At 36.3% G+C, this 20,502-nt stretch overlaps 1 pseudogene; it reads right to left on the reverse strand.

The window, feature by feature from the left end:
* Positions 1 to 18,303: 18,303 nt before the first annotated feature.
* On the reverse strand, positions 18,304 to 20,120 carry LOC118895358 (annotated as a pseudogene).
* Between the last annotated feature and the right edge of the window lie 382 nt (positions 20,121 to 20,502).

Here is a 20,502-nt window from a genome sequence, read left to right on the forward strand (position 1 = left end):
TAACTGAATGATTAGAGGTAATTAAAACAAAACAACAAAGAAAAACAATTACAATATAGGAGTCAAAATGTTCTAGTTGTGTGCTAAGTATGACATTTTCCAAATCTAGGGGAAAAAACCTCCAGAAACTTTAACAGGTTGTTATTGCCAGGTTACCAATGGTGTTAACCAGGCTTCCTTAACCTAGGTCTCTCTTTCCCAAATTCTACTCATTCTAATCACTGTTTTTCAGATTTCCACCTACCAGTGGTGATACTGATATTGCCCCAAGATCCAATTTCCTAATATATATAATTTGCATATACTCAATACACAAATATACTTAACATAGTTCCCTAAATTTTGCACATTCAGCTTTGAATAACATCTCAAAGACCTTCAGTGATGGGCAATGACACAACAAATATATTTAGTAGGAATGAATCTCGAAGCTTGAGGTCCTTGAAGATCCTTGTAACCATGAGAAGCACACACACACACACACACACACACACACACACACACACACAAAGAAGCATTGGGGCTTTTGTTGGGACTATATAATCAAAATTCATAGAAGATAAATATTTTCCTTCTAGCTCATAATTGACAAGGTTCTTCTTTTATTGATAAGTCCTTTTTTCAATTATTAATTTTGTTTTTTTCTTTCCTTCATTACCTGTTTTCAAATTATGCACCTGTTGGTCTACTCTAAAGGATATAAAGGACTATCATTATAGGTAAAATATAATAACCTCTATGCAGCTATACAAAGATCTGGACAAAGACTAAATCTTACTTCCAGGAAGCATTTCAACAAATTCTTTGTTGAGGTTCCTTACCCTGTTAAGATTAGGAAGGGAAATACTTTTTTCTAGTTATACCATATTTTTCAGTTAAATACTTTAATGATTATTAAATAATATATTTTTGTTAATTGTTAATAATATATTATTGCATTTAGAATGCATATAGGCTCCATATGGTAAGCTAAAATGTCCTCCATTGTAACGCCTGTTCACATTCCCAACATCAGCTGGTTGCAGGCTTCCCTAACTCAGCACTCATCCAGTTCAGTGAACGTTCTGAGTCTTCAACTGTGGCTTGCGCCACCCCCTGGGTGTTTGAAATTGCTTGCTCTCCTGCCTTCAAAGTTTTTGCTCCAGATACTTGCATGTCTTCTCCCTAGAAGAGCATCAGCTCAAATGTTAGCCCTCAGGGAGCCCTGCCCTAGACACCAAGCTAAAGCTGTGATTCTCCATTCCCCTTCCCCAATATCATTACACTCTCTTATTTTCTTCATGACACTTATTACTATCTAATATATTGTTATTATTATTATTCAGTGGTTTGACTTAAATCATTTCTTTCCTGCCACTACGGTGTAATTTCCCTTAGCACAAGGTTTTTCTCCTTCTTTCTGTGTGGCATTTGTAAGCACTGAATGTTTATTGAATAATAAATATTGTCATTACTATAATTATTGGTACTTTACATGAAATAGTTATGGAATTTCAGTACTCAAATACAACTTCTACTTAATTGAAATAGTAATATATAGAGTTAGATGAATTTGAGTACCTAATAATTTTAATCATAGAGTATATTTAAAGAACTAGAATTTAGTTGATCAGGATATTATAGTAATTATCGACCAAATCTTTCCCTTGAAACAAGTTACATGAAAAGGTTGTGTACTACATCTTTTATTTTACTGACATTAATGTTTTTGTTCCTTACCAGGGCTCAAGGAGGGGTCTCCTGAAGGATGTGTTTTATTTGTGACACACTGTGATTCTTTTTAAATATGGTATTTTTAGGATTGCAGAAATTACCCTTTACTTTTGTAGAAAAAAAGTGGATTAGGAACTTTACGAGACCTCTCTTGCAATAGATACAGGAAATTCTAAATCCCTCAGGATTTGAACTACATGATTACAAGTTTCCTTTCCTCTCAAATTTATTTGAGCATAAAGAGTCACTATTTGTTATGCAGCATGTGACATAACTAACTGTAACATTGCCAAATAACAAGTGTCACTCTCCCCTAGGGAAATGCACCCTTGAATCATAAAGTAGAAAAAGCAAGGTAATTTGTGGGTCTCAAAAGTTTTATAAAAATTGCAATATTGATACATTTGCTTTGCCTTTCCTGTTTCCTGTTCCCCTTTTCTATTTCTCATGGTGGTTTACTCTGAAATGTTCACTTTTCCCTATTCACCTTGACACGTATCACTTCTTTAGCACATCACAGATTACGTATACAACTGATGCTTTTTTTTGCTGACTTGAAACAATTCTCTTCTGTCATTTCTAAGTGGCTTAATCTCAGGCACCTTTATTCTTGATCTTTATTAATTCTAAGTATTAAAGGCACAATATTTTATCTTAGTTCTGGCAGAATCTTTAGCTCAAAATCTTTAGCTGTGTGTATGGGCGTGGGGATGGAGTTCAAATAACTATTAAGGATGAGGGCCATTCATATAACTGTTTTAAAGAAACTATACTGAAGTACAATTTACATACCATAAAATTTACCCCTTTCAGTGAAATTCAATGTTTTTAGTAACTGTACAGAGCTGTGCAACCTTCAGCACAATCTAGTTTTAGAACTTTGTGGTCAGTCCTGTCTTAGCCCATTCGAGCTGCTATAGCAATACCATAAACTATGTGGCTTAATAACGACAAACATTTATTTTTCAAAATTCTAGAGTCTAGGAAATCTAAGGTCAAGGTAAAGACAGATTTGGTGTCTGATGAGGGTATGTTTCTTAAATAGCCATCTTTTCACTATAATCTCACAGGGTGGAAGGGGCTAGGGAACTCTGTGTGGTCTCTTTTATAAGAATAATAATCCCATTCATGACGGTTCCACCCTCATGACCTAAGCACCTTCCAAAGGCACACCTCTTAATACCATCTCCTGGGCATTAGAATTTCAATATATGAATTTGGGGAGAACACTAACAACAGGAAATCCAATGTCTGTCACCAGCCCCAGGCTAGTTATTATTATTTTTTCTGCCTCTATTGTACTGCCTTTTTTCCACAAATGCTTTTTTTTCTATTTTAATCCTGGCTTCCTAGGTGTCACCTCTGTGTCATCACAGCACAGTTGTCAGTCAGTGATTGGTCTGAGGTTGTTCTTAAACATCTTGAGTCAATAATGTTTCCACCCATTACTAACGGATCTATGTGAAAACTGGGTGATCCATTCAATGCTTAGAGAACTTACAAGTCTATCTCAGATTTTTCTTTCTGCTGGGCCTTTTTGTTTCTCCTCTGTAGGTGTTCAAGGCTTTGTGTTCAGCCGAGGGTAGGTAGATAGCTAGAGTCATCTTTAGTTTCTGCTGTAGTAAACATAGCCTTGAGTATGTATGCAGCTTTCCAGACATCCATGTATGTATGGAAACTTATCAATGCCCACAACAGCTACATCATTCTTCAGATCTTTCTGTTAAATATCTGGCTAGTCTGTTGGTTTGTTGTCTGTTCCAACAGTATCACAACCATAGATTAGCTGTGATGTTGGCCTTCCTCAAATATTTGTCACTGAGTTGAGGGTTCTTTTCAACATCACCCTTGGACACGGAAATTTTGTATACACTGCTCCAAATCAAGTAGCCCCAGAAAAGCTTCTGGTTTTTATGGCTTGCCCGGCCTTCAGAAAACTATGATGTCAAAATCAGAAAACTTGGGAGACCTTCAAGATGGCAGATGAGTAAGATGTGGAGATCACCTTCCTCCCCACAAATACATCAGAAATACATCTGGGCTTCCCTGGTGGTGCAGTGGTTGAGAATATGCCTGCCAATGCAGGGGACATGGGTTCGAGCCCTGGTCTGGGAAGATCCCACATGCCGTGGAGCAACTAGGCCCGTGAGCCACAATTACTGAGCCTGCACGTCTGGAGCCTGTGCTCTGCAACAAGAGAGGCCACGATAGTTAGAGGCCTGTGCACCGCGATGAAGAGTGGCCCCCGCTTGCCGCAACTGGAGAAAGCCCTCGCACAGAAACTAAGACCCAACACAGCCATAAATAAATAAATAAATAAATAAATAAATATTAAAAAAAAAAGAAATACATCTACATGTGGAACAGCTCCTACAGAACACCTACTGAACATTGGCAGAAGACTACAGACTTCCCAAAAGGCAAGAAACTCCCCACGTACCTGGGTAGGGCAAAAGAAAAAAGAAAAAAACAGAGACAAAAGAATAGGGATGGGACCTGCAGCTCTGGGAGGGAGCTGTGAAGGAGGAAAACTTTCCACATGCTAGGAAACCCGTTCACAGGTAGAGACGGGAGGTGGGCAGTGGGGAAACTTCTCCTCCTGCGGAGGAGAGAGCAGCAACAGAGGTGCAGAGGACAAAACAGAGAGATTCCCGCACAGAGGATCGGTGCCGACCAGCACTCACCAGCCCGAGAGGCCTGTCTGCTCACCTGCCGGGGACAGGTTGGGGCTGGGAGCTGAGGGTCGGACTTTGGAGGTTGGATCCCAGGGAGAGGACTGGGGTTGGCTGCATGAACAGAGCCTGAAGGGGGCTAGTGCGCCACAGCTAGCCGGGAGGGAGTCCCGGAAAAAGTCTGGAGCTGCCGAAGAGGCAAGAGACCACTGTTTCGGGGTGCACGAGGAGAGGGGATTCCTGCTCCATGAGCCCACAGAAGGCAGAGCACTGCCTAAGCGAGATCCAGAGATGGGCACGATCCATGGCTATCAGCCCAGACTCCAGAGATGGGCATGAAATGCTAATGCTGCCACCACTGGCATGAAGAATCCTTTGTGCAAGCACAGGTCACTACCCACACCCCCGCCCCCAGGAGCCTGTGCAGCCTGCCACTGCCAGGGTCCCGATATCCAGGGACAACTTCCCCGGGAGAACACACGGCTTGCCTCAGGCTGTTGCAATGTTACATCAGCCTCTGCCACCACAGGCTCACCCCACATTCCAATTATGACTACCGTACCCCTACCTCCCCCCAGCCTGAGTGAGCCAGAGCCCCCTAATCAGCCGCTGCTTTAACCCCGTCCTGTCTGGGTGGGAACAGATGCCTGAGGGCGACCTACACGCAGAGGCAGGGCCAAAACCAAAGCTGAACCCCAGGAGCCGGGCAAACAAAGAAGAGAAAGGGAAATTTCTTCATGCAGCCTCAGGAGCAGCAGATTAAATCCCCACAGTCAACTTGCGGAACTCAGAATCTGTGGAATACCTGAATAGACAACGAATTAACCCAAAATTGAGGCAGTGTACTGTGGGAGCAACTGTAGACTTGGGGTTCTTACTGCATCTGATTTGTTTCTGGTTCTTATGTTTATGTTACTTTAGTTTTTAGTGCTTGTTATCATTGGTGGATTTGTTTATTGGTTTGGTTGCTCTCTTCTTTTTTCTTTTTTTCTTTTATTATATTTTTATATATATTTTAAATTTTTCTTCCTCTTTTCTCTTTTTGTGAGTGTGTATGTGTATGTTTCCTTGTGTGATTTTGTCTATTTAGTTTTGCTTTTAGCATTTGATTTGGGGTTCTATCTGCTCATTTTTCTTTCTTTTTTTCCTTCCAAGCCATGTGGCTGGCAGGGTCATGGTGCTTGCTCCAGGTGTCAGGCCTCAGCCCTGAGGTGAGGGATCCGAGTCCAGGATATTGGACCACCAGAGACCTTCTGGCCCCATGTAATATCAATCAGTGAGAGCTCTCCCAGAGATCTCCGTCTCATCACTAAGACCCAGCTCCACCCAACGGCCAGCAAACTCCAGTGCTGGACGCCCCATGCCAAACAACTAGCAAGACAGGAACACAACCCCATCCATTAGCAGAGAGGCTGCCTAAAGTCATACTAAGTTCACAGACACCTCAAAACACACCACTGGATGCAGCCCTGCCCACCAGAAGGACAAGATCCAGCCTCATCCACCAGAATACAGGCACCAGACCCCTCCACCAGGAAGCCTACATAAACAAATGAACAACCTCACCCACTGGGGGCAGACACCAAAACAAAGGGAACTACGAACCTGCAGCCTGCAAAAAGGAGACCCCAAACACAGTAAGTGAAACAAAATGAGAAGACAGAGAAATATGCAACAGATGAAGGAGCAAGGTAAAAACCCACCAGACAAAACAAATGAAGAGGAAATAGGCAGTCTACTTAAAAAAGAATTCAGAGTAGTGATAGTAAAGATGATCCAAAATCTTGGAAATAGAATGGAGAAAATACAAGAAACGTTTAACAAGGACCTAGAAGAACTAAAGAGCAAACAAACGATGACCAATAAATGAAATTAAAAATTCTCTAGAAGGAATCAATAGCAGAATAACTGAGGCAGAAGAACAGATAAGTAACCTGGATGATAAAATAGTGGAAATAACTGCTGAAGAGCAGAATAAAGAAAAACCAATGAAAATAATTGAGGAAAGTCTCAGAGACCTCTGGGGAAACATTAAACGCACCAATATTCGAATTATAGGGGTCCCAGAAGAAGAAGAGAAAAAGAAAGGGTCTGAGAAAATATTTGAAGAGATTATAGTTGAAAACTTCCCTAACATAGGAAAGGAAATAGTCAATCAAGTCCAGGAAGCACAGAGAGTCCCATACAGGATAAACCCTAGGAAAAACACACCAAGACACATATTAATCAAACTACCAAAAATTAAATACAAAGAAAAAATATTAAAAGCAGCAAGGGGAAAGCAACAAATGACATACAAGGGAATCCCCATAAGGTTAACACCTGATCTTTCCGCAGAAACTCTGCAAGCCAAAAAGGAGTGGCAGGACATATTTAAAGTGATGAAAGGGAAAAAACCTACAACCAACATTACTTTACCCAGCAAGGATCTTATTCAGATTCGATGGAGAAATCAACAGCTTTACAGACTAGCAAAAGTTAAGAAAATTCAGAAACACCAAACCAGCTTTACAACAAATGCTAAAGGAACTTCTCTAGGCAGGAAACACAAGAGATAGAAAAGACCTACAATAACAAACCCAAAACAATTAAGAAAATGGTAATAGGAACATACGTATAGATAATTACCATAAATATAAAGGGATTAAATGCTCCAACCAAAAGGCATAGACTGGCTGAATGGATACAAAAAAAAGACCTGTATATATGCTATATACAAGAGACCCACTTCAGGCTTAGGGACACACACAGACTGAAAGTGAGGGGATGGAAAAAGATATTCCATGCAAATGGAAATCAAAAGAAAGCTGGAGTAGCAATTCTCATATCAGACAAAATAGAATTTAAAATAAAGACTATTAAAAGAGACAAAGAAGGACACTACATAAAGATCAAGGGATCAACCCAAGGAGAAGATACAACAGTTGTAAAAATTTATGCATCAAACATAGGAGCACCTCAATACATAAGGCAAATGCTAACAGATATAAAAGGGGAAATTGACAGAAACACAATAATAGTAGGGGACTTTAAGACCTCAATTTCACCAATGGTTAGATCATTCAAAATGAAAATAAATAAGGAAACACAAGCTTTAAATGACACATTAGACCAGTTGGACTTAACTGATATTTATAGGACATTCCATCCAAAACCAACAGAATACACTATCTTCTCAAGTGCTCATGGAACAGTCTCCAGGATAGATCATATCTTGGGTCACAAATCAAGCCTTGGTAAATTTAAGAAAATTGAAATTGTATCAAGTATCTCTTCCGACCACAATGCTATGAGACTAGATATCAATTACAGGAAAAAATCTGTAAAAAATACAATCACATGGAGGCTAAACAATACACTACTTAATAACCAAGATATCACTGAAGAAATCAAAGAGGAAATCAAAAAATACCTAGAAACAAATGACAGTGAAAACACGATGACCCAAAACCTATGGGATGCACCAAAAGCAGTTCTAAGAGGGGAATTTATAGCAATAAAATCCTACCTCAAGAAACATGAAAAATCTCAAATAAACAACCTAACCTTACACCTAAAGCAATTAGAGAAAGAAGAACAAAAAATCCCCTTGTTAGCAGAAGGAAAGATATCATAAAGATTGGATCAGAAAGAAATGAAGGAAACAATAGCAAAGATCAATAAAACTAAAAGCTTGTTCTTTGAGAAGACAAACAAAATTGATAAACCACTAGCCAGACTCATCAAGAAAAAAAAGGGAGAAGACTCAAATCAACAGAATTAGAAATGAAAAAGGAGAAGTAACAACTGACACTGTAGAAATAGAAAAGATCATGAGAGATTACTGCAGGCAAGTATATGCCAATAAAATGGACAACGTGGAAGAAATAGACAAATTCTTAGAAAAGTATAACCTTCCAACACTGAATCATGAAGAAATATAAAATATGAACAGACCAATCACAAGCACTGAAATTGAAACTGTGATTTAAAATCTTCCAACAAACAAAAGCCCAGGACCAGATGGCTTCACAGGTGAATTCTATCAAACATTTAGAGAAGGGCTAACACCTATCTTTCTCAAACTCGTCCAAAATATAGCAGAAGGAGGAACACTCCCAAACTCATTCTACAAGGCCACCATCACCCTGATACCAAAACCAGACAAAGATGTCACAAAAAAGAAAACTGCAGGCCAATAAAACACTGATGAACATAGAGGCAAAAATCCTCAACAAAATACTAGCAAACAGAATCCAACAGCACATTAAAAGGATCACACACCATGATCAAGTGGGGTTTATCCCAGGAATGCCAGGATTCTTCAATATATGCAAATCAATCAATGTTATACACCATATTAACAAATTCAAGGATAAAAACCGTATGATCGTCTCATTAGATGCAGAGAAAGCTTTTGACAAAATTCAACACCCATTTATAATAAAAACCCTCCAGAAAGTAGGCATAGAGGGAACTTACCTCAACATAATAAAGGCCATATATGACAAACGCACAGCCAACATCATTCTCAATGGTGAAAAACTGAAACCATTTCCTCTAAGATCAGGAACAAGACAAGGCTGCCCACTCTCACCACTATTACTCAACATAGTTTTGGAAGTTTTAGTCACGGCAATCAGAGAAGAAAAAGAAAAAAAAAGGAATACAAATCAGAAAAGAAGAAGTAAAGCTATCACTGTTTGTGGATGACATGATACTATACATAGGGAAACCTAAAGATGCTACCAGAAAACTACTAGAGCTAATCAATGAATTTGGTAAAGTAGCAGGATACAAAATTAATGCACAGAAATCTCTTGCATTCCTATACATTAATGATGAAAAATCAAAAAAGAAATTAAGGAACACTCCCATTTACCATTGCAACAAAAGGAATAAAATACCTAGGAATAAACCTACCTAAGGAGACAAAAGACCTGTCTTTTCTGCTATGCAGAAAAGTATAAGACACTGATGAAAGAAATTATAGATGATACAAACAGATGGAAAGATACACCATGTTCTTGGATTGGAAGAATCAACATTGTGAAAATGACTATACTACCCAAAGCAATCTACAGATTCAATGCAATCGCTATCAAACTACCAATGCATTTTTCACAGAACTAGAATAAAAAATTTTACAATTTGTATGGAAACACAGAAGACCCTGAATAGGCAAAGCAATCTTGATTAAGAAAAAAAGAGCTGGAGAAATCAGACTCCCTGACTTCAGACTATACTACAAAGCTACAGTAATCAAGACAGTATGGTACTGGCACTAAAACAGAAATGTAGATCAATGGAACAGGATAGAAATCCCAAAGATAAACCCACGCACATATGGTCACCTTATCTTTGATAAAGGAGGCAAGAATATACAATGGAGAAAAGACAGCCTCTTCGATAAGTGGTGCTGGGAAAATTGGACAGCTACATGTAAAAGAATGAAATTAGAACACTCCCTAACACCATACACAAAAATAAACTCAAAATGGATCAACAACCTAAATGTAAGGTCAGACTCTATAAAACTCTTAGAGGAAAACATAGGCAGAACACTCTTAGACATAAATCGCAGCAAGACCTTTTTTGATCCACCTCCTAGAGAAATGGAAATAAAACCAAAAATAAAGAAATGGGACCTAATGAAACTTAAAAGCTTTTGCACAACAAAGGAAACCATAAACAAGACGAAAAGACAACCCTCAGAATGGGAGATAATATTTGCAAACGAAGCAACTAACAAAGGATTAATCTCCAAAATCTATAAGCATCTCATGTAGCTCAATATCAAAAAAACAAACAACCCAATTCAAAAATGGGCAGAAGACCTAAATAGACATTTCTTCAAAGAAGATATATAGATTGCCAACAAACACATGAAAGGATGCTCAGCATCACTAATCATTAGAGAAATGCAAATCAAAACCACAATGAGGTATCTCCTCACACCGGTCAGAATGGCCATCATCAAAAAATCTACAAACAATAAATGCTGGAGAGGGTGTAGAGACAAGGGAACCCTCTTGCCCTGTTGGTGGGAATGTAAATTGATACAGCCACTATGGAGAATAGTATGAAGATTCCTTTAAAAACTAAAAATAGAACTACCAGAGGACCCAGCAATCCCACTACTGGGCATATACCCTGAGAAAACCATAAATCAAAGTGAGACATGTACCACAATGTTCATTGCAGCACTATTTACAATAGCCAGGACATGGAAGCAACCTAAGTGTCCATGGACAGATGAATGGCTAAAGAAGATGTGGCACATATATACAATGAAATATTACTCAGCCATAAAAAGAAATGAAACTGAGTTATTTGTAGTGACATGGATGGACCTAGAGTCTGTCATTTAGAGTGAAGTAAGTCAGAAAGAGAAAAATACCGTATGCTAACACATATATATGGAATCTAAAAAAAAAAAAGAAATGGTTCTGATGAACCTAGGAGCAGGAGAATCATAAAGACGCAGATGTAGAGAATGGGGAGGGGGAAGGGTAAGCTGGGACAAAGTGAGATAGTGGCATGGACATATATACACTACCAAATGTAAAATAGATAGCTAGTGGGAAGCAGCCGCATAACACAGGGAGATCAGCTAGGTACTGTATGACCACCTAGAGGAGTGGGATAAGGAGGGTGAGAGGGAGGGAGACACAAGAGGGACGAGATATGGGGATATATGTATACGTATAGCTGATTCACTTTGTTATACAGCAGAAACTAAAACACAGCATTATAAAGCAATTATAATTCAATAAAGATGTTAAAAAAAATTGGAAAAAAAAACCCTACAATGTCGATGTAGCTGGGAGGGAGGGGAACTTGACTGGGATAAAACACCACAGATTGCCACTGTTTCTACCACTGTTTAGTAGTTTTCCTTGAATAATCACTTCTCAATTTGCTCTGTGCCTTTGGGTGATTTCCAGAATCCTGACAGGGATTTTTTTTGATAATGCTGTCCAGTTTCATCATTAATTTTTAGGAAAAGAGAATTTTCTAAGCTCCTTATGCTATCATTTCAGAAGTCCTAACTTCTTTAACATACTTGAAAATATCCTTTAGGTAATTTTGACATAACAACTACTGTTATACAATAATATGCAATGAACAAAATGTTTAACAAATCGGATAAAGAACTGAGGTACAATCTTCAATATATTATTAGGTATTCATACATAACTATCTTTTTAAAAATAAACCAAATAATCACTAATGCAAATCATCAATTCTAACTCCTTTTTTACTAAAAAGTTGTTTGAAAAGGCAGCATGTAAATTAAGAAATAATATATTTCTAACCCAATAGGTTTCAAAATGATAGAGAATTATCACTATTTCTTCTTTGTTAATAATTATTTTTGTTCTATCAAATCTCATTTAAAGTTACTATACTCTTTTTCTACTGGATTCCTTCCATATATTTAACAAATAACTTATTTTAACATAGAGCAAGATTTCCACAAACAAACCAATGCATTTATTTTGATAACTTTCTTTGTCAGAAACATCATAATGAAAAAATGTGAATATCATGAATGAAATGGAAGTGCATTTTATGAAGTCAAAGTCAAAACGGAAGGAGACTGTGATGGTTAATTTTGTGTGTCAACTTGTCTGGATTGGTAATTATTTATTTGGTCAAACAATAGTCTAGATGTTCCTGTAAAGATACCTTTTAGATATGATTAGCACTTTCAATCAGTTGAATTGAGTAAAGCAGATTATCCTCCATAATGTGGATGAGCCTTATTCAATCAGTGAAGAACTTAAGAGCAAAGAATGAGGTTTCTCAAGGAAGGAATTCTGCTTCCAGACTCCAGCAAAGAAATCCTGAGTTTTCAGTTTTCAGACTTAGGACTGAAAGCTCTTACCTGAATCTGTACCCTGTCAACTTGCCATATAAACTTTAGACTTGCCAGCCTCCATATTTGCATGCGCCAATTCCTTAAAACAAACCTCTCCTATATAAATATATGTACTATATATAATGTAGACATAATGTAATATATGCATATATTAAATGATATCAAATATAATAATATATGCATATAATATATACTATTAATATACATATATATTAGATCTCCTATATAATTATCTCTCCTATATTATATAAATAATGTAGACATAATATTAATATATATTATATAATATCAAATATATTGATATATATTACATGTATATAATATATAACATTAATATACATATATATTAGATCTCCTATTGGTTCTCTTTCCCTGAAGAGCCCCAACATATGAATTATGAAAAAGATATTTATCATCTCTTAAACACTGTTAAATACATACAGCTAAATTGCAGGGATGCTTCAGTGTAAAATTACAAAGAAATCATAGTAACATCTTTTATCTTTTGCCTAGCTGTTTTCATATATTTAATCCCAAATTAATAGAAGTTCACACTGATTTTGGCAACCAATAAGTTCCCTCCCCTCGGCCCTCTTGTGAAACAAAGATCCCTCTCAGGAACTCCAAAAGGAACAGCTGATACTTAAGCATTTGTATTTTATTACTTTGGTAATAAGCATGAATAAGTTATGCAAAAAGAATGGTATTTTCTACAATGCTTAGATAATGCCAAAGCAAGATCTTTTGAGTAAATTTCTCAGAGGAAGGTCATTGCATTGAAGGGAGAAGCACGAGGCCTATCTGTATGTTGCTTTGCTAACTGTGAGGTAAAAGAGTCTGAATGGAGAATTCAGGAAAGAAACACCACCCTCTCAGGGTGGGTAACCACCAAATGGCAGCATCACAAGTCTGTTTCACCTGTCAATGAAAAGAGAATGAAAGAAAGAAATAATCCAGAGGTAGAAAGAGACAGCATCCAAGTTGTTTATTCCTTCTCCATTTCATTGTACAAGGAAAGTCCAAAGACAGGAAATAAGAGGAAAAGAAAGAAAGAGAGAGAGGGAGGGAGGAAAGGAGGGGGGAAGGAAGGGAGAAAGAAGGAAGAAAGAAAAAGAAAGAAAGAAAGAAAGAGAGAGAGAGAGAGAAAGGAAGGAAGGAAGGAAGGAAGAAAGAAAGAAAGAAAGAAAGAAAGAAAGAAAGAAAGAAAGAAAGAAAGAAAGAAAGAAAGAAAGAAAGAAAGAAAGAAAGAAAAAAGGGGGAGGGAGGGAGGGAGGAAGGAAGGGAGAAAGAAAGAAAGTGTGTGGGCCAAGGTCTCCTCTACAGAAGCAACAAATAAGCTCATTTATGTATCCAGGCTCATTTGAAGAAATAAGTCTTAAGAAACAAATTCCACACAGAAAAATAGACCACATTGCAAAAGCTATGGTACAGTGAAGGACTTTGTTCTTGATTAAATGTACAATAAGAGTTTGAAGAAAAGTAGGGAAAGCCTTGCGATTCCTCAAGAGGCTCTCAGAGAAAAAAAAAAATCAAGTTCCTTGACTTTCCCAATTAAACATCTTCTGAATCCACAGCCTCATGCTTATAAAATATTTATCAATTTGTAAACACACAAGAACACAAATCAGAACATTTGCTTAGTTTCTTGCTACTAACCTGAGTTTTTAATGCTGTGTTACATACCATTATTTGAAAGCCAATATATTTCAGAAGAAGGATATTTGGCAACATTTCCCACAATGTATTCTAAGATGCTCTATCATGATAATAGTCTGTGGTAAAAGAAGAAAAAGAAGGAGAAGACGAAGAGGAAGGGAAGGGAGAGGACAAAGAGGAGAAGGAGGAGGAGGAGAGAGAGGACCATTTCTGTTCCAAAATATATTCTTAAACTATATGCAATGATGAAAGTGATATTCATTCATCCATCCAACAGATATGTGCCAGTTACAATGTGACAGCACTGTTCTAGACCCTGGAGAATATATAACAGTGAAAGACAATTATTTCTATCTCTGTACAAATATGCTTCTTCCGAACACAAAGTGGCCTCTACGTCCACTACCCATGATTGGGTTGGCCTTATGACTTGTTGAGCCAATAGAATAAAATCAAAGTGGTACTATGTGGTTCCAGACTGAGGCAGCTTATGATTTTTTCTCTTGGAAGCCAGCTGCCATTTAAAAAAAGCCCACTTCTCTGTTGGAGAAAGATGCCAGGTGGATACAGAGAGGCTTTGGAAAATAAAAGACAAGAGGGGAGATGAGAAGTCTGACCAGCTCCCTGTCATTCTACTACTTTCCCCAGATGAGGCACTGGATATGTGAGTGAAGCCATCTTGGTTTCTCACATCCCATTCAAATTGCCTAAACCAACACAAAGTAATCCCAAGAAGGTGGGAAAAATTCAGAATAAATTTTCCCATGTCACCCAAAAGTAAGCATAATATCTAGACAAATTTATCCACATTAGTTTAAATTAAAATGAAATAAATGGCCTGAAAATTGTTCTATTGTGCAAACACAATAGGAAAACCACCAAAAGATAATAAATAGCATGCAAAAGGCAAATGAAAAATTCAGGTTGGAAGAGAACATTTTCTAAAGGATTGAAATTGATTACCTATTTGTGCTTTGAAGAATTTAGTACTAATAGTAATCCTATCATATATAAGCTCAACAAGGAGATGATAAAACAATAGAATGAGATAATAAAGTAGTTGAACTAGAGAAATAGACTGAGAACAATATACTGAATCATTGTTTACCTTCTAAACAAATTTGATAAATAACAATAATACCTAATATTTATTAACTACTATATGCCAGAAACTCATAATCCCATTACTTGTGTTATCTCTTTTAATACTCACAAAAACATTTTTATGTAGAAAACTCAAGTTTCTACATTTAAAAAGTAATAAACTTTAGACAGATTGGCTAAGCAACTTGTCTAAGGTCACAAGCCTAGTACCCTGTAAAGCTAGGATGCAGACACTTGCTGTCTGCCTCCAGAGAGCCTGCTTAACAAAATATCACCATACCACCCGGCCTCAGAAGAATAAAATCAAATTAATGTCATGGTGAAAACAGAGGAGAAATCCCCAAAATTATTAAAGTTGAGAAAAAATTATATATAAGAAAACAGATATCACTGGTTCAACATAAAGATAATTAGTAACTAGTGGTAAAAAAAAATCAATAAATGGAACAGAAATTCAAACACATAAGAGCAAGCTTTCTATAAAATGAAAGAATAAAGGATATTTTGATTGAAATGAAAATTATAAGGGAAGAATTTGATACAAAATTACTAGCATCAAGGCACATTTATATTACATTATTCAACTGTAAAGATAATTCTTTTAAGGGGCCCAAAAAAAAAAAAAAAAAAAAAAAAGCATATAGAAACTAACATTAGAATCAGAGGACAAATGCAAACTGGCTATGAAATACTATGAGGAAATATAGTATAAGAATAAGGAAAAGATCCAGAGTATTAACATCAGGTAATTTGTCCTTCTAAAATAAAGATAAAAGGCAGAAATTCTCAAATATCAATGAATCAAGGAAATGCACCCTCCACAAGAATTTCTCTTAAAAGCTAAATGATTAAGGTTGAAAAAGATGTGTTGAAATACCAACTCTAAGTTACAGAAGGCATGGTAAAAGGACTGGTTTGGGACAATGAGTTTATTTATTTTAAAACTTGAGACGAAAGAGTGAGAAGACTTATGGTTAAAGAACAATATATAAAACAATGAAAACTGAGATAGAGGAGAGAAGAAAAGTGCAAATCAGCTCCTCTTTTTAACTGTCTAACCTGTGGCTTACAAAATAACAACTACAACTTCTTGATGATTTTTAATGACCTTCTTATCATACTTAAAGTGATCTTTTAGTCACTAATGTATCATGTTGAAGGTATAATTATTGGAAATATAGGAATTTCTTCCATTTCACATGATTGTTTCTCCTTCTCCTAAATTAAAATAAAATTAAATAAAAGTATTTGTCTTTAAATAATACAACTTTATTCTTATAAAGCTATGTGGACTGTTTATGTAAAATATGTGTGTATGTATTTACTTATCAAGACATGGATGTCTGCAAGCCTATTAACTAAATCTTAACACTCTTACTGAGTAGTGGACTATGTTCTTTTTCTTTGTTTTTATTGCTCGAAAATAGGCATAAAATAGCACAGCAAACATACCTATAATATTAGCACATAAAATAACAACATTAACTGAATACATATATATGTGTAGTGTGTATTAAATAACTCCACATATTGTGTATCTCTTAATTCTGAAGTATGCTCAAGGTATTTTTTACTATTTATATTACATTAAGTATTTAAAAATGCAGAAAATCATTCATAATGCACCTGTGGCTGGAAGAGGTAAAATTTTAAAAGGGAAAAACAAAGCAGAGCTGTGTTGTTCTCCCAGAGTCTCAGAAACATACAAGAAACATGTAAGAATAACTCATATTTTAATTTTTAAAAACAGTATTTAATTTCTTAGGAGTTGATATTGTTCCAAATAGTCATGAATTTTCCTACCCAAATACCTATAACTATTTGACATTCAACCCAAACTAGAAATTCTCTCTCTAGGAATTGGAATTTGAAACTGTTAATCAGGGAAGCTGGGAGTGTGTGGGCTAATTTTCAGAATCAGCAGTGTTTCCATAGAGAAAATCCAAAAATTCCTATTATTGAGGTAATTGTCTGGAGCTCTGCTCCTTAAATTCTGTTCCTTAAGTTCTGTCATTTCTACAATATCTTGCCAATCCTTTCCCTTGTTTGGCTTAAGCTAAAAACGATGGTTTCTATCACTTACTTCAAACAGAATCTAAATTATCGTACTGGGACTTTCATAAAACATTGCAAATAATACAAGCTTTAGTAGACCAGATGCTGCACTTGGTAGGAGGATTCCCTTCTACAAGATCAGTCCTAATATTAAGGAGATAAATAGTCATTTTATTGAATATATTATGCTTATTTAAAATTGTTGACTGCAGAACATAGAGAAAAATGGAAAATATTTTTAAAGCAGATGTAATGACAGAAAAATAAAGTAGTGTTACTGAAACAATTACACTGAAAGAAGTCATTCAGTGGCTATATTCCCCACAACAAGGAATTCTTCCTGGCATATCATCTACAATCTTTACAGTATAGTCTAATCTAATTTTGTTTCTCAGTAGGAATTATAAGCAGGTGGTATCACTTACTGTTACAGAAGGACATAAAGTGTCCTCTTATTCATCTCTAGATTACATAATTCCAAATGTAGAGTTGCTCTAGTTATTCTATATTTCCTCTTAAATGAAAATACTTATGATTTTTATATTTCTTAATTCATTCCCCATTGCAATTGCCTGTCTGCTTATTTGTTTAGACTTTTTGAAAAGTCAGTATTACTAATTGTATTTTTAAAAATACAAAAAAAAAAAAAAACCCTGAAAATTAAGAAACATAAGAGGAAGTTTGGTTTAGAGGATTGGATTTGTTTTGCTTTTTAACATGCTGAATGATGCATTGCTTTGTTTCATCCTTACCCCAGATAAAAAGTGTTGTGAAGAATAGTTTTTTAGAAAAATAGTGAGAATTCATAAATACTCCTGTAAACTTTGTGCCTATATGAATAAATGAATTATTTTTCAAATTTATATTTCACTTGCATTAAGTAGCAGAAGGAACTTTTGATGCAGATTTCAGAGGTTCTAGAAAGGACTCATAAAAAAATAAAAAGGACTCGTCAATCTAAAAAATCTCATAAATTAAAAAAATCTATTAATTTCAACACAATTCTGATCAATAATAAAGACATACTATATTGAAGATTATGTCATATCTGAATGTTTACATATGCTATCAATTCTCTCTGGAAAGCTCTCCCTAAACACCACAACATAACCCATCTTTCCTCATTTATATCCTTTCTGTTTTAATTTTCAGATTAAATTATCATTTTTTGAAACTTAGATACATTTTAATAAATTCTCGTATTTGTAATAGGCTAGCTTTTTTTTTTTTTAACATACACTATAACAGCAGATCATCATTTATTAACAGCAGATCATCCTCGTGGGCCAAGTGGTCGACCCAGACATCCAGGACACAGTCACATGTTCCGCGCAGCCTCTGAGCTTCTGGCTCTGACACCAACAGGGTGAGCACGTTGCCCTCGCGCATGGGGCCTTTCACGTTTCCGATCAGGGAGCGGCTCCTGTCCTCCATGAATTCTACGCACACCTGCGTGCACTGTCCCTGCGAACCGGTCCTGCGCAGCACCTTGGTGACCCTGGCAATGATGGGCTGCACACAGCTCGTGTCTGTGATGGCGGCCTGTCAGCGGTTGGGTGGAGAGCTAGGATAGCTTTTTGATATGTGCCTTCCCAATAGAAAATCCACTCCAAGAAGGGAGGAATAGGCCAACAAAATTGGCCTATTTTGTTCAGTGTTAGAGCACCAGTTTCTAGCTCAAGAATTGTATATTGTAAGTCATCAGTGTATAGTTCTCTAATGCATAGAATTAAATCATGTTAACAAAAATAAAAGCAAAAAATAAAATTATTTTCAGTAATATGAGTTGGAGGATTATGTTTCTTCTATTTCTTTCCTTAAAGAAAATGATTAAATTCTCACTTAATCATATGCACCACAACTAAATTAAATATATATTTTAAAACATCTTTTGTACAAGTAAAAGTTTTGAGTTTTTAGTTGGAATGTCTCTTTTTTAAAAAATTTCAAGTGATTGAGAGTAAAAATGTATTGTAGTAACATATTCCTGAATTTTACTACATCATGAAAACTGTGACATTGAAGTCTTGTAAAGGATAAGAGGATATTTTTCCTAATTTATTTATCATTCTAACAATAATTTTGCATCTGCATCTGAAGTAAAACTAAAGGAGGACATGATATTTGAGAACCAATTGGGAAAGAAGATATTTTAACCATAATTGTATACAATTAAAAGCAATAAATTCTGTCCTCTATTTATTTCAATTTTAATAGTTGATAATGCCAGTGGTGAATTTTTTAAAGATTAAAGTTCATATTTTTCCTTTCAATTTAGAAACAAAACAGTCTTTTGTTGTGTTAGTCACCTGGCATTTGACTATTCTTGGCAGTAAATATTACTTGACTATGAAAAGAAGAATGAATGAATGAGTGAGGTTAATACAGGAATAGTGGAAGCATTTACTATCTGTATTTTAAAAAAATTGGCAGTTTCTTCCATACTTCCCTGTTACCTGGTATTTTCTCAAAATAAGGAAATATGGAAATAATATGAAAATCCAGCCCAATAAATGAACCAAAACTGCCAATATCCACATCCTCCTAGAGTCCCTGCCTTTGAATCAGGGCTACTCTTATGTTATGGGTTGAATTATGTTTTCCACCCCCCCAGTTCAAATGTTAATGTTCTAACCCCCAGTATCTCAGAATGTGTCTTTATTTGGAGATAAGATCTTTACAGAGATAATTAAGTTAAAATGTGATCATTAGGGTGGGTTCTAATCCCATATGACTAGTGTCCTTTTAAAATGGGGAAATTTGAAGGAAAGATACACACTGGAAGAATGAAAGCAGAGATCTACAAGCCAAGGGACTCCAAAGATTGCCAAAAACTACCAGAAGCAGAGAACAGATTCTTCCCGCAGCCCTCAAGAGGAAGCAACCCAGCCAAGCTTATCAACCCACAGAGCTATGAGATCTTATTAAAAAATTGTTTTAGGTCACTAAGTTTTGAAGGGTTTTTTATGTAGCAATAGATAAGTGGGATACTACAGTTCTTCAGTTATTTTTGAGTTTTGGTGATTCTCAAAGTGTTCTCACCAGATCAGCCGCATGGACATCACCAGGAACTTTTTAAAAATGCAAATTCTCAGGCCTGAATCATAAAGTCCAGGGCTAATTCTCCACAGTTTATGTTTAAACAGACCAAAGGTGATTCTGATGCACACGCCAGTTTGAGAAGCACTTTAAATGCTTTCTCAATAAATCCTCTACACTTTTAGTTTTATGGAGACTAACCGCAGGCAAGAAATAGACTATAACGTGGCCTACAGGTGCTTGTCTCAGCTGCCCAGTACCTACCTTTCAGCGCCCCCCGCTGCTAAATCTTGCCATGAGTCAAATGCTCCAGCCGTGGGCTTCCTTCAGTCCGTTTCCTACATGTTCTGCTCCCTACAAGTCCATGCAAAAGCCACTGCCTCCTCTGAATTTCTTTTC

Source organism: Balaenoptera musculus, chromosome 5, assembly GCF_009873245.2.
Source record: "Balaenoptera musculus isolate JJ_BM4_2016_0621 chromosome 5, mBalMus1.pri.v3, whole genome shotgun sequence".
NCBI classification, from domain to species: Eukaryota; Metazoa; Chordata; class Mammalia; order Artiodactyla; family Balaenopteridae; genus Balaenoptera; species Balaenoptera musculus.